At 44.0% G+C, this 16,132-nt stretch overlaps 1 protein-coding gene across 2 annotated transcripts in view; it reads left to right on the forward strand.

Annotated features, from left to right (window-relative positions):
• The first annotated feature begins 3,797 nt into the window (after nucleotides 1–3,797).
• CASP10 (caspase 10) overlaps nucleotides 3,798–16,132 on the forward strand; it is a 108,571-nt gene continuing 96,236 nt past the window's right edge. For both annotated transcript variants that reach the window (XM_029606242.1, XM_029606241.1), the window contains exon 1: nucleotides 3,798–3,983. The gene's annotated coding sequence lies outside the window, so the exon portion shown is untranslated. The remainder of the gene's footprint in view (nucleotides 3,984–16,132) is intronic.

Raw genomic sequence — 16,132 nt, forward strand, 5'->3', positions numbered from 1 at the left:
TCCATAAAGTCTAGAGGACGTGAATGAAGAGTGGGTGGCTCGCGGGAATGACGGCTACTACCTGGAGATAATACCCTTATTCAATAAACATACACACGGTTAATGCGACTCCAACATTGCTCTAAGCTTCAACGACAAGAGGAAACGTGGAAAAAAGGATTTGCATTCACAAAAAAGCGGGAAGTAGCTTGCCTGTTACAGCGGTTACTACCCCAAACCAAAAAACCCTGATACTTTACTTTCAATGCATATCCAGCATAACTCTCTGCTTTAACGGCAGGGGAGAAAGACTGATACATCACTCATATCCAGCATAGCTCTCTGCTTCAAAGACAGGGGAGAAAGTCTGATACTTCAGTTTCAATGCTTATCTAGCATAACTCTCTGCTTCAACAGTAGGGGGAATGAAGAAAAGTGGATCTGTATACAGACAACAACCAACAAGGACTGAATTATTTAGTCTGGTAAACAAATAAGCATGGGTATTGCTTGCTTATTGCGGCAGTTACTACACCTAACTAATTAAGCTAGATATTAGGGATGTGAATTGTTTTTGAAAGATTAAAATTGTCAGATAATTTTAAAATCGTCCAAAATCGTTAGAGTGCACAATACAAATGCCCCCGATTTATCGTCAGGGGCATTTGTATTGTATCGTTAAATAGGGTGCGGGAAAACCGGCACACCAAAAAAACCCTAAAACCCACCCCGAACCTTTAAAACAAATCCCCCACCCTCTCGAACCCCCCCAAAATGTTTTAAATTACCTGGGGTCCAGTGGGGGGGGGGGAGGGTCCCGACGCAATCTCCCTCTCTCTGGCCACGGCTGCATTGAGAAATGGCGCCGGTGGCCCTTTGCCCTTATGTGACAGGGCAAAGGTAGCGCCGGCGCCATTTTAAAGATTGGCAATACGGCCCGCGTGCAGGAGGTCGCTCCCGGACACCCGCTGGACTTTTGGCAAGTCTTGTGGGGGTCAGGAGGCCCCCCCCCAAGCTGACCAAAAGTCCCTGGGGGTCCAGCGGGGGTCCGGGGGCGATCTCCTGCACGTGTGACATTGGGAGCCAGGAACCAAAATGGCGCCGGTGCTACCTTTGCCCTGTCACATGATAAGGGCAAAGGGCCACCAGCGCCATTTCTCTTAACGCAGTCGTGGCCAGAGAGAGGGAGATCACGCCGGGACCCCGCCACTGGACCCCAGCTAATTTAAAACATTTTGGGGGGGTTCGGGAGGGTGGGGGATTTGTTTTAAAGGTTCAGGGTGGGTTTTAGGGTTTTTTTGGTGTGCCGGTTTTCTCACCCTCCCCCAATTTACGATTTTAAAAAAAAAACAAAACACGACAATCAGATTTCCCTCCCCCCCAGCCAAAATCGGTCGTTAAGACGATCGATCACACGATTCACACCCCTACTAGATATTTCACTTAGATGCAGTTCCAACACTGCTCTCTACATTAATGATGGGGGTGGAAGGGAAATAGAACCAAAAGGTTACTAAGAGCCAAGAGTAACATAAGTATGAGAAAAAAAAAAAAGTGTGACACTTGCTCAGCAGACTGGATGGGCCGTTTGGTCTTCTTCTGCCGTCATTTCTATGTTTCACTGCAAAAAAATACACACTATATAGCATTAAGGTCCAAGCCACAATAAACACTGTCTTAATTTTGTGAACTCTAGAAAATTTTTAAGACCAATATCTTACTAATGTAATAAAAAAATATGGGTCTTAAACACCAATCACCATTGTAATGTCATGCTTCTCAGTGTTCTAAATCCATCTCATTCAAATCTTCACAGGTATAAATAACACGTGCTTAACTTTCAAAAACTGTCTGCCAGCCTCATTCCATAAAAAAAATCAACAATAAATCAAAAAGTCAAAATTTTTGAAAGCTTTTAAACACCACTGTATAGCTTCTCCCCAAACTCCAATCAAAAACAACTTACCAAAAAACTGATGCGTTAACCAGCTCTTCATATCCTTTTCTCAAATCCCAAGGACCCATGAGCATACAGACCACATCCAGAATAAACACCATCAGTCAACTAAAGCAAGCACACTCGTGGCCATACTTAAAAGCCTTCAACTACCAATCACATTAAAGGCTCCACCCCTACTCTCAAAATTGTCCAATCAGCTGTATTCTATATCCACAATTCCCTAGAATGCCTCCACAACAACACAATCGGGCATCTTTCAATAATATGCCTCCCATTCAATATCCTTGTTTAACCCCCACGGAGATCTCCTACCGTATGTGCACAATGTTCTACCAGAGAAACTCCATCTTTACCTGTCCTCAATCTACTCAAGCACAAGAGAGAAGAAAAGAGAGGGGGGAAGTGACTGGAGGAAAGATATAGCAAAGGGCAGGAGAGGGAAGAGCAGAGCATAGAATGAAGATGATGGTAGGGGGGGAAAGGAAAACAGAGGTGGAGAGAGCAAAGTGGTAAGGATGGAGAAGAAGAGAGTAGAAGAAGGCAGAAGAGAGCTAAAGGGAAAGAAAGGTGAGCAGGCGCAGATTTTGTTGTAGGCAGTTCCTCAAATGACAAATTTTGAAGGCACCATTCACTCCCCATAACTGGGAAGTTGCTGTTGATGGTTCCAGCCCCTCCCCTTCAGACATTGTTCATGGAACAGGAGCAGAGGCACTGGAGAAGGAAACAGAGCAATTGTTTTCTGCTCTGCAAAACTGCTCCAGTCTTACTCCCTCCCTTCCTATGTCAACAGGGAACTTTATTTATTTATTTAGTTAGTTAGTTACAGGTCGATACAGTAAAGTGTGCTCCATCGGAGCGCACTGTCAGCCTGCTCTGGACGCGTGTTTTCCCTTACCCCTTATTCAGTAAGGGGAGGAAAACACGTGGCCCACCCGCGGCACCTAATAGCGCCCTCAACATGCAAATGCATGTTGATGGCCCTATTAGGTATGCGCGCGGGATCCAGTAAGTAAAATGTGCAGCCAAGCCGCACATTTTACTCTAAGAAATTAGCGCCGACCCAAAGGTCAGCGCTAATTTCTTCCGGCGCCAGGAAAGTGCACAGAAAAGCAGTAAAAACTGCTTTTCTGTGCACCCTCCGACTTAATATCATAGCGATATTAAGTCGGAGGTCCCCAAAAGTAAAAAAAAGTAAAAAAAAAAAAAAAAATTTGAATTCGGCCCGCGGCTGTTGGGCCGAACCGGACGCTCAATTTTGCCGGTGTCCGGTTTCCGAGCCCGTGGCTGTCAGCGGGCTCGAGAACTGACGCCGGCAAAATTGAGCGTCGGCTGTCAAACCCGCTGACAGCCGCCGCTCCAGGCCAAAAGGAGGCGCTAGGGACGCGCTAGTGTCCCTAGCGCCTCCTTTTCCTCGTTTGCACCGCGTCACCTAATTTGCATACTGGATCGCTCGCACCGGCCAAGGGTGTACAGAACAAACTTGTCAGTGAGGGAGAACCCACCGAGCACAAGGCATTGAAGAAAGGGGTCAGCTCATAGACCAATCACAAGGCAGGACCCTATGTATCTGCCATTATTTTGTGTCTGTGTTATTAATCACTTGATTAGGGCTCACAATCCATATCCCAACAATGAAAACAAGTTACCAACTGGTCACTAAATAGTTACTGTGCGAGTGACCAATAAAACATAACTATAGTGCTGGCGACTGGGCTTTTGTGCTGCCTCTATAGTACAAGGCATAGGCAAGCAACAAACCCTTCTGACGCTGACTGCTCCCTTTTCTTGGGGTGGAGTCCTGTAAGTGCTGTGTCATACCTGCCCGAAAAGGGCATGGGCTGAACTTTTCCACCCGGAAGAAGGGTCTGCTGCAATTTGCAAGAAACAAACTTTCTGATCCCAAGTAAAAGTAAGATCCTGATCTACAGTTTAAAAAAAACCAAACCAAAAAACCAAACAACTTAGGAAAGAAAATGACACTGCCCTGAAGGAAATGAGTTGTTTTCAGTCCAGCTGTTAGTGGCTTACCGGTTCAGCTTTAGAGGTACGTAATGAGGCTTCCCAAAATCGCCAGCGCACTCGGGTGAATGCTTGCTTCTCCCTAATTTATTCCTTCATTTCAGTCTTCCAGAAATCCTCTTTTCGCTTATCTCTTATTAGAGTATTTGAGCGGTTAAAAAAAATGTCCAGGCTTTCTTGAATCAAAAATTTTTAACAAGAAGTTTTAAAATGAAAGTAACAAACGATCCCTGCTAGCATTGGCTACTCTCTGCCCGTGAAAGGAGAAAAAAACAAGGAACATGGGAATATTACACGTTCATTTTCTGTACATTAGTGCTTTTAGAAATTTTGGAAGCCCTTTCGATACGCGAGATTGTTGAAGACAGGGTGCTGGGGGAAGGGGAAGACAAGATTAAAAAAAAAAATGACAGGAGTCGAGTGGCACCTTATAGACTAACCGACTCCTTTCATTTTAGCTACACGAAACTAATACAGCTATCCTTCTGCAGATAAAAAATATTTAATTTATTTTATTTTAAGACTTTTACATACCGCTTAATCAATGTAGGTAGGCTTAAGCGGTTTACACATTGAATATACATAATAAAACATAGTGTAACATAAAATAACTATAAAATATATGTACAGTACATTAAAATTATAAAAGAAAGAGAAAAGGAAGCAGGAAAGACTAAATTATATACACACATTAAATAGGTGAGTTTTTAACTGTTTCTTAAAGTTCTTAAGATTGGATAATAGTCTGAGATGATCAGGCAGGGAGTTCCACAGTGAGGGGCCTGCAACTGAAAAGGCTCCGCATCTGTATTTATTTTTATTTATTTTAAAACTATTTTGGACTGGAGGGTGTGAGGATTGGGCAGTGGCTTTCTGACAGAGAGCTTACATTAGCTGGATAATTATCAGATCTCTTTATGTGGGTAAAAGGCCTGTCTGAAAATGACCCTCCTCGATCTGGCTAAATGTATGTGTTGTCGTCCACTGAGGGTCTGTGGACGTCTTTCTGTTGGGGGAGTAGAAGAGCTGTTCGTTCATTTTTTCAGATATATGTACTCTGTTTTCACCTGCCCAGACCCCTGCAAAATAGCAGGTGCAATTTAAGCACACGAGTGCTTTTAGTGTAGACACTTTCAGCCAATGCAGTATGGGCGCGTACAAAACGGGCGCTCACTGGTGAGCACCCACTTTCCTAATGCGCATCCAGCCACCTCTCCTGGGCGCGTGATCCAGTATTTAAATGAGGGGTTGCACTAGGGAAAAATGTGCATCCCTAGTGCCTCCTCGAAATCGGGCACCCAGGAAAGGTGGTTGTCAATGCGGTTTAGGAAAGAGGCGCTTAGTACGAGCGTCTGTTTTCTTCCCTTACCGGCACAATATACACCCACAATATATACGGCCTGGACCATGTATATTGTGGGTGTATATTGTGTGCCTGGAAATAGTTTTTATTGTTTTCTCGTACGCCCCCCCTTTTTTGTTTTTTTTTTTTTTTTTTAACATGAATCTGCTTTCTGTAGTTCCTCCTACTTAGTATCAGGACAATACTAGTAGGAGGAATCGCAGAAAGCAGGATTTTTTTTTTTTTCCCAATGAGCCCTTAGTTGGGCAGATTTTTACACCAGCTCTGGGCTGGGGTAAAATTTGTCGTGTTGCAATGGGTGCATTGGCTGCGTGGGAAATTTTTTGATTCACGGAGATTAGCTAATAGACTCATTTGTTGCGTGTGCTGGCCACAGCAGGCCTGCAGCCCGGCCCTCTCACCTTCCTTTGGCAAATCCAGCGTCTAGTTCCACATCTCCGGTGGTGGTGAGCTGCTGGCTCCGTCCTTGGGCCACCCCCGGTGCTCCGACCAGCTACAAGTCTCTGTGTTCCGCGACTGGCCTCTCCGCATGGCCCGCGGAGGGACGCCACCATCCAGTGCCGCACCCATCACTGATACCTTTAAAGGGCCCGTGGCGGGAACCCGGCTGCGGCCCCGGATGATGACATCGCTGAAACTCTCATATATAAGCCCGGGCTCAGCTCCTGTTAGTCGCCTTTGTAACAGGACTCCACGCTGGTCATGTACTAGTTGCCTCGTGGTGATTCTCCTGCGTTCCTGATCCCTGCGAGTACCTGTTCCTGTTCTCCTTCGTTCCTGCGTTCCTGATTCCTTGTCCTTCCTCGGATTGACTTCCTGGACATGACCTCTGCTTTATCTGACCATGCCATCGATCTCCTGGACCCAACCTCTGCTTCGCCTGACCACGCCATTGATATTCTCCGGGACTCGACCTCTGCTTCGTCTGACCACGCCATTGATCTTCTCCTGGACCCTACCTCTGCTTCGTCTGACCACGCCATTGATCTTCTCCTGGACCCTACCTCTGCTTCGTCTGACCACGCCATTGATCTTCTCCTGGACCTGACCTCTGCTTTGCCTGACTACGCTCCTGATCTTCTCCTAGCTCAGACCTCAGCCTTGCCTTGCTACCGCTCCTTGATTGCCACCAGCCCTCACTCCAGCTTGCTGTACGATGCCTCTACTGTCTACGTCCTGGACATGGCCTATTCAGGATTTGGCCTGTTCTTGCTCGGGCGTCCCCTGTCTAACTTTGATTCAGTTGGTGTCCGGGTCTCCGGGACTCCACCTCATCCAGTACAGACTTCCCAACTTTGCTGTTGCTGCCTCTGGGCTGACCTCTCGATCGTTCCATCGACGACAACACATGGAGGCCCACCTAAGCCTAGCCGGCCCCTGTACCCAAAGGCTCAACCCGCGGGGAACGAGGGCTTGTATTGGTGAAGCTCCAGCCGGCCTCTGTCCATCAGCCCACTCTGCCTGCCGACGGTGGGGACCCATAGGATCCTTCCTGTGGGTAGCGTCAACCCCACCTCGGTGCAAGGGTCCACCTCCAACGCAACATCATCTACATGTACTTTACATGTGATGAGTGCTATTAGCTACATGCTCGATTGGACGCACCTTTTTTGGATGTGCTAATCCGCATATTGCGTTGGGGGTTATGGACGCGTGTCCAAAATGTGCGTCCAATTGCATGTTAAGCCATGCACTGGCCTGTTTTGCGGGCAGTTTTCCTTTTAAAAATTGAGGAATGCACGCCAACTACTCAGAATTTCCCCTTTTTAAGGTGAATTTTAAAAGCCTGGCACGTGCCAAAGCCAGGAGATATGCACATAAGGCGGGCCGCCGTGTACCGAGCAGATTTTAAAAGCCGCCAGATTACTGCGTGCACATGCCGCTAAGCGCACAAATGAAAAGTTTTCCAAAAGGGGCAGGGTGTGGGGATGTCTGAGTATGGCCAAGAGATGTATGCATAAATACTTACACGCACAGGCGTGCGCTGGAGTTCCCTGCCGCTTAACTTTACTTCTGCTGTGGATGTAAAACAAACAAATCTAGGCAAGTCAGTGAGGTTTTAAGGGTCAGGGCGAACAGGGGAGGAGAAAAGATAATAAACCAGGGGGGGTTTGGAAGTACTATCCTTAAACTGGGAGCAAACTGGGAAAACTGGCAGTGACAGTGTGCCTTTTAAAATCCCCCCACTTATGCAGTAGAAGTGGCATTTGTGTGCACAGGCGCGCACCCACTTAGAATTGTGCACGTGTGCGTGCAGTAAGGCTATTTTATAACACGCACACACATACGCACACATGTTATGAAATGGCCATGTCCCTGGCTGCGGGCCGACAATCGTGCACGCGTGTGCGCCGGTTTGAAAGTAACCATCCCTGTATGTCATTTTTTGCTTTAAATATGTTTTTTTTGGGTGTGTAATGATGTACGAATGCACCACAAAAATCTGTAGTATGACTAGGGTTATTCATTTTCCATTTAAACCGATTTTCACCCATAAACTCCCTGATTTTTTTTTCCAAAAGTGACATTCTAATTCAAAACCAGTTTTCACCCTAATTTTAGGATGATTAAATAGCTGCTCCAGAGCTTCAGATGCAATTGTCTCAAAGCTTCCAGAAATTGCCGGGAACTACTGCAGGCCAAAGCACCTGCAATGTTTCAAGTCCCACCCTCCAGTGCCACCCCTCAAGAAACCAAAGTGCCTTCTGCTTTTGAAGTGGGCCATGTGCACCAGAAGCTCTTCCCGGAAGGTTCTCTGACCCCACAAAAAAGTAGTAGTGCCGTGCTGCACAGCATGCTGCTGAAGGAGAGAGGAGATATCTGGAGCCACCACTATGGAGGATGAATGCCATTGCAATTGGGGGGCTGGAGGAGGGAACAGGGAGATTCTCATTGGAGAGAGAAACAGATAGGGATACTGCTGAGTGGGAAAATCTGCTTAATATTGTTTCTTTGTCCTGGCTTCTCTCCACCAAAATAAACTCATATTTACACAGAAAAATAAGTCACATTTTTCCACTGATTTCTCAAGTTTTTTTGTTCTTGTCATAATAAACCCTGATAAATTCCTGGGGAAAATTTTTTAAAATAAAAACCAAAAATGAGGGTGTTCCCTAAGTTCGACTTAAATTAAAACCTAGTGAAAGGGCCAGCTTCATGGTTTAGCAGCATTGCTGTGGAAGAAGCTGCGTAAGCAGAGTATTTGATTTTTAGTAAGAGCAGGGCTTTGATTTGATTTAATTTTCTTGTAGTTCTTGTAGCGTTCCATGAAGCTTTGATTTGTAGCGTGCAGCTAACTAGTGTGCTGTGCTGGGATTTCTCGCTTAATACCTGGTGTCCTACAGCTCTTCCCATTGGTACATCCTTCTCTCTGTTGATGGTGACACTCCAGAAATAATTCTACTTCCTATGAATTCCCCTATTAGCTTTTACCATCTGTACAAAGCATAGAGTTATTTATGTATGCAAAGCTGTATTCTTATTACAGTGACTGATATTATCATCCATACTCAGCAGACATGGCGGCTTTGGGCCATAGCTAACAAATTCTCCATATGTCTACTGATGGTGTAATAAATACAATTATTTTCTCAATTTATAACCTGCACCATCCCAAAGTACTTGGTGGATAACTGTTTAACACACACAAATTCATAAAACATATAAAATACATTTAAAAATTAAAATATGGCATTCATGAACTGGAAGACAATGAAAGCTGCTCACAAAAGTTTGTTTTTTACCGTTCTCAGATATTTCCCAGTATAATATTTACCTAAAAATCCCCAATAGTAAGGAAAAAAAATCATCCACCACAGGAAACAGTTGTAGTTGAGGGCTATAAAATCACCAGCTACTATGGATATGTAGATATTGTACCTCTATGTAGAGCAAGGGTATTGAACCACAGTTAAGGGAATTCATTTTAGAATAGAGCGTGCTTTCACAAAATGGAATTGAAAAATAAGAAACCAGGTTTAAATCTTTTTCTAAAAAATTGCTTCAGCTCAAGTGCCATTAGGTTTCTACCATCAGATAATACCTAGTGGCGCTCATAGCTGTATGACCAGCAGATATATAATAGTTCTTAAAATGGAAAGCCATGTTAGCCAACCAAAAACATGAATTAGTTATAAGAAAGTCAACTAAGTATTTTGATAGAGATGACCTGTATGGCCTTATAAAGATGTCACGCATGACACCCCCACCTCAAGTATTGTGTTCAGTACTGAAGGCCATGCTTTGTAGGAACATTGAGAGGATGGAAGTAGTACCATCTATTTGGAACAAATCACCTCCAGCCCCCAAACTTGGAATAGTGAAGATTACTTAATGTGTTTGGAAAACTGTAAAGACAGCAAGGCCTTTGGTGGAGAATCTGTTTAGTTATTTTAGGTTTGTGTCAATACAACTTTGGTTGAGATTGTTAAAACGATATTTTTTTTAGTATGATGGCAGGCATTAAGTACTCTTTGTAATGGCCTCTTTCTAAAATTGTTGATCTTGGGTTGAATTAAGGATTGATTTTATGTTGAGTTTAGACATTTTAATGTCTGTTTTAGGATTACTTATACTACAGTGACTGAATATAATCTGCTTTGAAGTGCCAAAAGGCAGAATTTAAATTAAGATAATGACCAATGCATCTTTACTCTACTGTTGTAAATGATACCTTACTGTTATCTGTATTGTTATCAAATTGTACATGTAACGTGGTGTGTGTTTTGTTGATGAATTAGAAGTGTCACTGATGATCTAGAGGACTAGACATTGAATTAAATAGAGAGAGCACTGGCAAATGCAAAGGAGGGAGATGACCTGGGGATACAAGTAGGGACTACAATGATATTTATTTATTTTATTTATTTAACATTTTTATATACCGAAATTCATGTAGCAAAGTTACATATCAGTTCGGTTTACATTATAACATTAAACAGGCAAGACAGAGTGCAATTACATCGAACAGGAGGATAAACTTGGATCAAGTAACTGGGGATTAAAGAACGAGAAGATACAATAAATAATGTAGTACTCGAAAGGACCTGGCTAAATATACAGTAGACACGTTACAAGGTGCATATATTTGGGAAGATTTAGAGTAAAATTATTGGTATGGATAGAAGGCTTGTTCGAATAGCCAAGTTTTGAGTCTCTTTTTAAAAGCGATAGGGCAAGGTTCTTTCCGGAGGTCTGGTGGTAGAGAGTTCCATTGCGTGGGGCCTGCTGTGGATAGAGTGCGTTTATTTAATGAGGATTTGATGGTTGGGGCGAGGAGAGTATCTTTATAGGCTGTTCTCACCGGTCTGGAGGGTATATTTATTTATTTAACACTTTTCTATACCGACCTTCATGGTAGAGACCATATCAGATCGGTTTACATCGAATTGGGGAAATGAACCATGAACAGTAACCAAAAAACAATAGGTTGAACAGGAAGAACAAAGTTACATTTAACAGGGAAAGTAAACTTGGAAGCATAGACTGCTGGAAGGAAGGAAAGGCTTGAGACAGAAGAAAAATTATTAGTATAAACAAAAGCTGAGTCAGGGGGCTCAGAGGGATATTGAGTTCCAGAGGAATGAGCTTGTGTATAGATTTATGTATGATTGTTAGTACTTTGTAGGAGATTCTGAATTTGAAGCATTTTGGAGCATTTGTAATGGTTTTATTGTGTTGGTTGGAAGGCCAAGTAGGAGGGAGTTGCAGTAGTCAATTTTTGAAAAAATGATTGCTTGGAGAACTGTCCGGTAGTCTTGGAAATGGAGGAGCGGTCTGAGTCGTTTCAGAACTTGCAATTTATAGAATCCGTCCTTAGTGGTATTATTAATGAATCTCTTAAGGTTTAATAAACCTTAAGAGATATAATAAACAATGATATAATAAACAAGGCAGACTAGTAAGTAATATTTTATCCACTTTGATGCCAGCTTCTAGGATCTGTTCCAAGGTCTTGGGTAGGCAACTCAGGTCCTGAAGTGCCCAAAGCAGGTCTTGTTTTCAGGATATCGACCATGAATATGTACTGGGTCTGTTTGCGTGTACTGTCTCCGTTGTATGTAAATATATCTCATGCATGTTTATTTATTTATTTAAACAACCTTATTCATGAGGATGCCCTGAAAACCAAACCCGTTTGTGGTACTCCACGATTGGAGGTGCCTACCCCTGGTCTAGGTAGTTTTGTTTGTTTTAGCTTATTCTCAGAGTCTTACTAAGACGAACTAGCTGCAGGAATCAGGTTACAGAAGCTGTGTGCCCTGCAGGAACTGCCCTAATAGTGTTCTGCTTTCTCTAGTGTCCAAGCTTTCTGTGGTGTTCTACTTTCTATAGTGTTCAAGCTACACCTTTTCTATTGTTGTCAGTCCCTGGACCCTATCTGCTTTGAAGTGTCTGACCAGTCATGAAAGGTACAATATAATATAAATCAGAAAATAAATATATAAATAAGCAGCTACATTGTACTTTGCAGGGTCTCTCCCCCGCATACTTGCAAGCTTTTTATTTGCATTTTATCTATTATTATTTATTTAAACATTTTTATATGTCTTATTTGTAAGCAAACCTCTAGGTAGCGTGCTGCAAAGCCCATTCTGTTTTATAGTAAAAGCACAAAGGGGACAGTAAGGCAGGGGTTAAGGAAAAAGATAAGTCTTGTACCTTGCCCTGATGAAGATGTGAAATGTAGAGTAGAATTGCTTAAGGAAACTTGTTAAATAAGTTTCTTTTATCGACCAGTAGCACAAAACCTGTTTTGCATGTGGTGAGTCACTGGTAGAATCTGCAGCAGTGTTGACAAGACACTAAAAGTAGAGTTGCCAGTTGGCCAGTATGCAGCCAGCCAGGCAGCTTTTTATCAAGTTCAAAATTAGCAATACAAAAGCTGGTTTTGAATGATCTGTCTTTGCCAATGTAATAAGACCGCGCGCTGAAATTCAGTGCAGTTTCTTAACGCGCACGTGAAAATATTTAACTCCTGAAGCAGTAAGCTAATAGTATACTAATGCTTGGGAATGAAAAAAAAGCATTCAAACCCAAAAAGGTGTGTAAAGAAAAGGCTTATAGGTGAATTTTCAAACAATGCGTGCGTAAAATAGCACATATGCAAGTATATAGTATTTAAAAAATCGCTACATACAAACGTAAAACAGGGACCGCGCGTATAAAAAAGGGACAGACAAGGGAGCGATCTGGGGAGGGGCCAACATGTATGCATGTGAGTTGCTACTTTAAAAGCCACTAAAGTGACGTGCATATGTCTTTTACTTGCGTATATTTACTCCTGCTCAATAACTGGTGTTAGCAATCGTAAACATCTTAAAAGTGCAAAAATGACTGGTTGAGGGGCCTGGGTGATGTGGAGGGACTTCAGGCTGAAGAGCCAGGAGGGTTGTTACTGAACTGCAGATAAACTAGGCAAACTGCTGGACTAATTGGTAAAACTGATATCTTCCTTCTCGCACACATGTTACGGCGTTTGAGGATTTACGCATGTAAAAGCCAATAATGGATGAAAAAAATATGTGAGCTAGAAATTCTCATGAAAATGATTAAAATTAGGAGCATGGTTGGGGGGGGGGGGGGGGAAGTTTCCCTCAATCCGCTAGATCTCTGACCCCGCCGGCGGAGTGACGCGATCCTGTGTACAAAGATACCCACGGCTTATGAGAGTGAAGTCAGCTCTGCGACTGCGGTGGAAGGGGCTGGTGAGGCTTCAGCATCCCTGCAGGATTTTACCAGCAGTGGTACTGGAGGAGTGTGGGAGAACTTACTCTGAATTGTTTTCACCTTCTTTCGCCCCCTCCCCCTCCCCCCGAGAGCGATCCTCAGTAGGGGATGGCGATGGGGGTGTATTTGGGACCTTCTGCTTATGTGAGTCAATCTGCCTCTTCCGGTGAATCCTCTGTTGCCTTAATCAAATCAGTGGTGGCAACATTGGACACCTTACGGTTGCAGGATTTGGAGCTGGTTGCAGGATTTGGAAGGCCTCTTAAAGATTGTTCAGCTAAGTTTGATTTATTGGTTACCAATTTAGAACCTTTGATCCGGCAGCATGATGATCAATTACAAGCTCACCCCAGTAAGATTACTCCTTTGGAAGAGAGTATTAAAAATATCAAAGTTTTTAATGCTGCAGAAGTGAAGGAATGTCTAGATAATTCATGCAGACTTGAATACCTAGAAAATCACTCCAGGCATTTAAATTTCCCCAAAGTGATGGGTGAGATACCATTTATGATATTAAGGAAATATTTTCTGGATATATTATATTCTTAGGTTCTTGTGTGCAGGACATGCCCAGACTTGTTCCAGTGACATTACCCCTTGTTATGTTACGTTATGTTTGGTCCTGTTCACAGCTTTCGAACTTGATTCAGCCCTTCTTTATGTCTCTTATCATAATAGGCCCAAGACTTGCATATATAATACATGTCTGATGAGGTCTATGGGAAGGAAAGAGAGAAGTTGGAGTACCTCCCTCTCTGGAACCCTTTTGGTTTGTGCTGCCCCTGGGGGTCTTCAGCAGATAACGTTACTGGTGCAGAGACTTCCTTGAGGGAAGCAGCTTTACTGAAAGCTTGCTTCTTGCTGCTGTTTTTGCGAGTGCAAGATTTTCAGCAGAGCGTGCTGGCAGCTCACATTTTTTAGGCAGAAGCAACAATAGTGTCTTGGAAAAATTGTTCAGGTGTTAAGTATTTTGATAGTGCAACCATTTTAGTAAAAGACTGTTCTTATTCAGGACACTGAAAAATTTCAATTCCTTATCTTCCTGCTAGAGCAGTCTTCAGGAATGGGATTTTCCCCTCCCTAGCTGATGGAAACAGAGGACACATCTCTTTTATGAACTCACGCTGGGGCCGATGCAAAACAGTGCACACAGCCAAGCACCCTGTTTAACCCTTGATTGGATGCGCGTCCACAGCCCCTTATGGTATAAGGGGATTAGCGCATCCAACACGTGCGTCCATCCCCCCCTTGAAACTAATAATGCTCATCACATGCAAGTGCATGTTGATGAGGCTATTAGTTATTCTTCCCAGATCTAAAAAAAAAAAAAAATGTGCACCCGACCCGTATATTTTTACACTCAGAAATTAACGCCCGCCCAAAGCAGGTATTAATTTCTGAGCAGCCCAAAAAAGCTGCTCTAATTTAATATTGTGGCGATATTAAGTCAGAGGAACCAAAAGGTTTTTAAAAAAAAAAAGTGCCAGTGGTCAGGTTAGGGAAATGGATGCTCAGTTAATGATCATCCGCTTTCCTAATTCACTGACAGCCGACCAATCCTGGGCGCCCACTGCCAAGGAGGTGCTAGGGGCGCATATTTGTCCCTAGTGCCTACTTGGCAGCGCAACCCCTCATTTAAATATTGAATTGCGCACCCAGGAGAGGTGCCTGGGCATGCGTTAGGAAAGTGGGCGCTCAACACTGAGCGCCCGTTTTCCACGCTCATTTATTGCATTGGCCCCTCTGGGTTTATAAGGGAGGTGTGATCCTGGCCTAATCGCAGTAGTCTCCGTCTCCAGCAGTTGTCATGCATGAGAACAGGTTTTCAAGCTCCCAGAGTCTTGCTTTGCCCTTGGTTTGGTTGAGCTCCCGGAGCACCAGACTTTTGGGGCTGCTCCCGGGAGGCAAAGACTTAAACCCCCCCCCCCCAAAAAAACCCCCTCAAAGAAACAAAAATTCTCAAAACCCTCCCAGTAGAGCTTCCCTCAGGTCCTCTCACAATACTCTTAGGGATCTGGTGAGCATCCTCTCCTCCACTCCAAAGAATTTGGGAACTGGGGGTGTATAGTGGGGCTGTGGGCTGCTTCTCCCCCCCTTGCCTTCTGAGGCTCACTCTTGCTACCTCTCCCCTCCTTTATCTTCTGGATATTGCAGGGTTTGCTTAAAGTTTTGACAAAAAAATGTCAAAACTTTACAAAAAAAAAAATGCTGACAGACATGACCTGCATAATGGGTCATGTCTGTCAGCATCACCGAGGCCTAGGAAGGAATGAGTACATTTCAGCTCCTGAGGCCTGCAGAAGGTTGAGGAAACCATGTAGTTTACTACAGGGGCTGTTCTACTACAGCTGCGGAAGGACTACAGCCCCCACGGCAGGAGTCATAAGCTGTGATTGGTGTGTTTGGGGCATGCCAAGGCCCATAATAGGCTGCGGGAGCTGGTTCAGCTCCAGTTCTTGAACAGTGCAAGTAGGTTTAGGTTTACCTCCTACAACAGAAGCCTCTGCTGCAAAAAAAAAAAAAGAGCAGCAGTAGGACAGCAGAAAGGGAGACACTGAAGGAAGTATTCATAGCTTGAATACTGTACCTTGGGGGAAAAAAAAGGGCCATGATGAGAGGCTGGAAGTGTGCGGCATGTGGCACTAAGAAAGTGACAATGGTGGCTAGCTCCCTGTGCCCAATGTGTGACCTGAATGTAAAGCAGGCTCAATAGGAGGGGCTGGTCTCTAGATTTTTTGCCCAGGAGGGCAGGAACAGGTAGGGGGACCCACTGGGTAAAGCAGCAGTGGCCATAGAGAGCAACATAACAGACTCTGAATGGCTGTGAACTCCACGTGGCCTATTACCCACCAAAGCCTCCCACGGTTCTTTGTCTTAGGACAGCATTTTCAGTTCCAGGCATTACCTTTCGATCTAATGACTGTGCCCAGGACTTTTGCCAAGGGACTTGGTTGTAGTGGCAGCAGCCTTGTGCAAACAAGGAGTTATGTTTTTACCCTACCTTATAAAAGCCAAGTCGACACAGACGAGACAGATATTTAGAGGTAGTAGTCCCACTCTTGCAACAGCTGGGATGGGTGATT

Source organism: Rhinatrema bivittatum, chromosome 6 (genome assembly GCF_901001135.1).
Source record: "Rhinatrema bivittatum chromosome 6, aRhiBiv1.1, whole genome shotgun sequence".
Taxonomy (NCBI): domain Eukaryota; kingdom Metazoa; phylum Chordata; class Amphibia; order Gymnophiona; family Rhinatrematidae; genus Rhinatrema; species Rhinatrema bivittatum.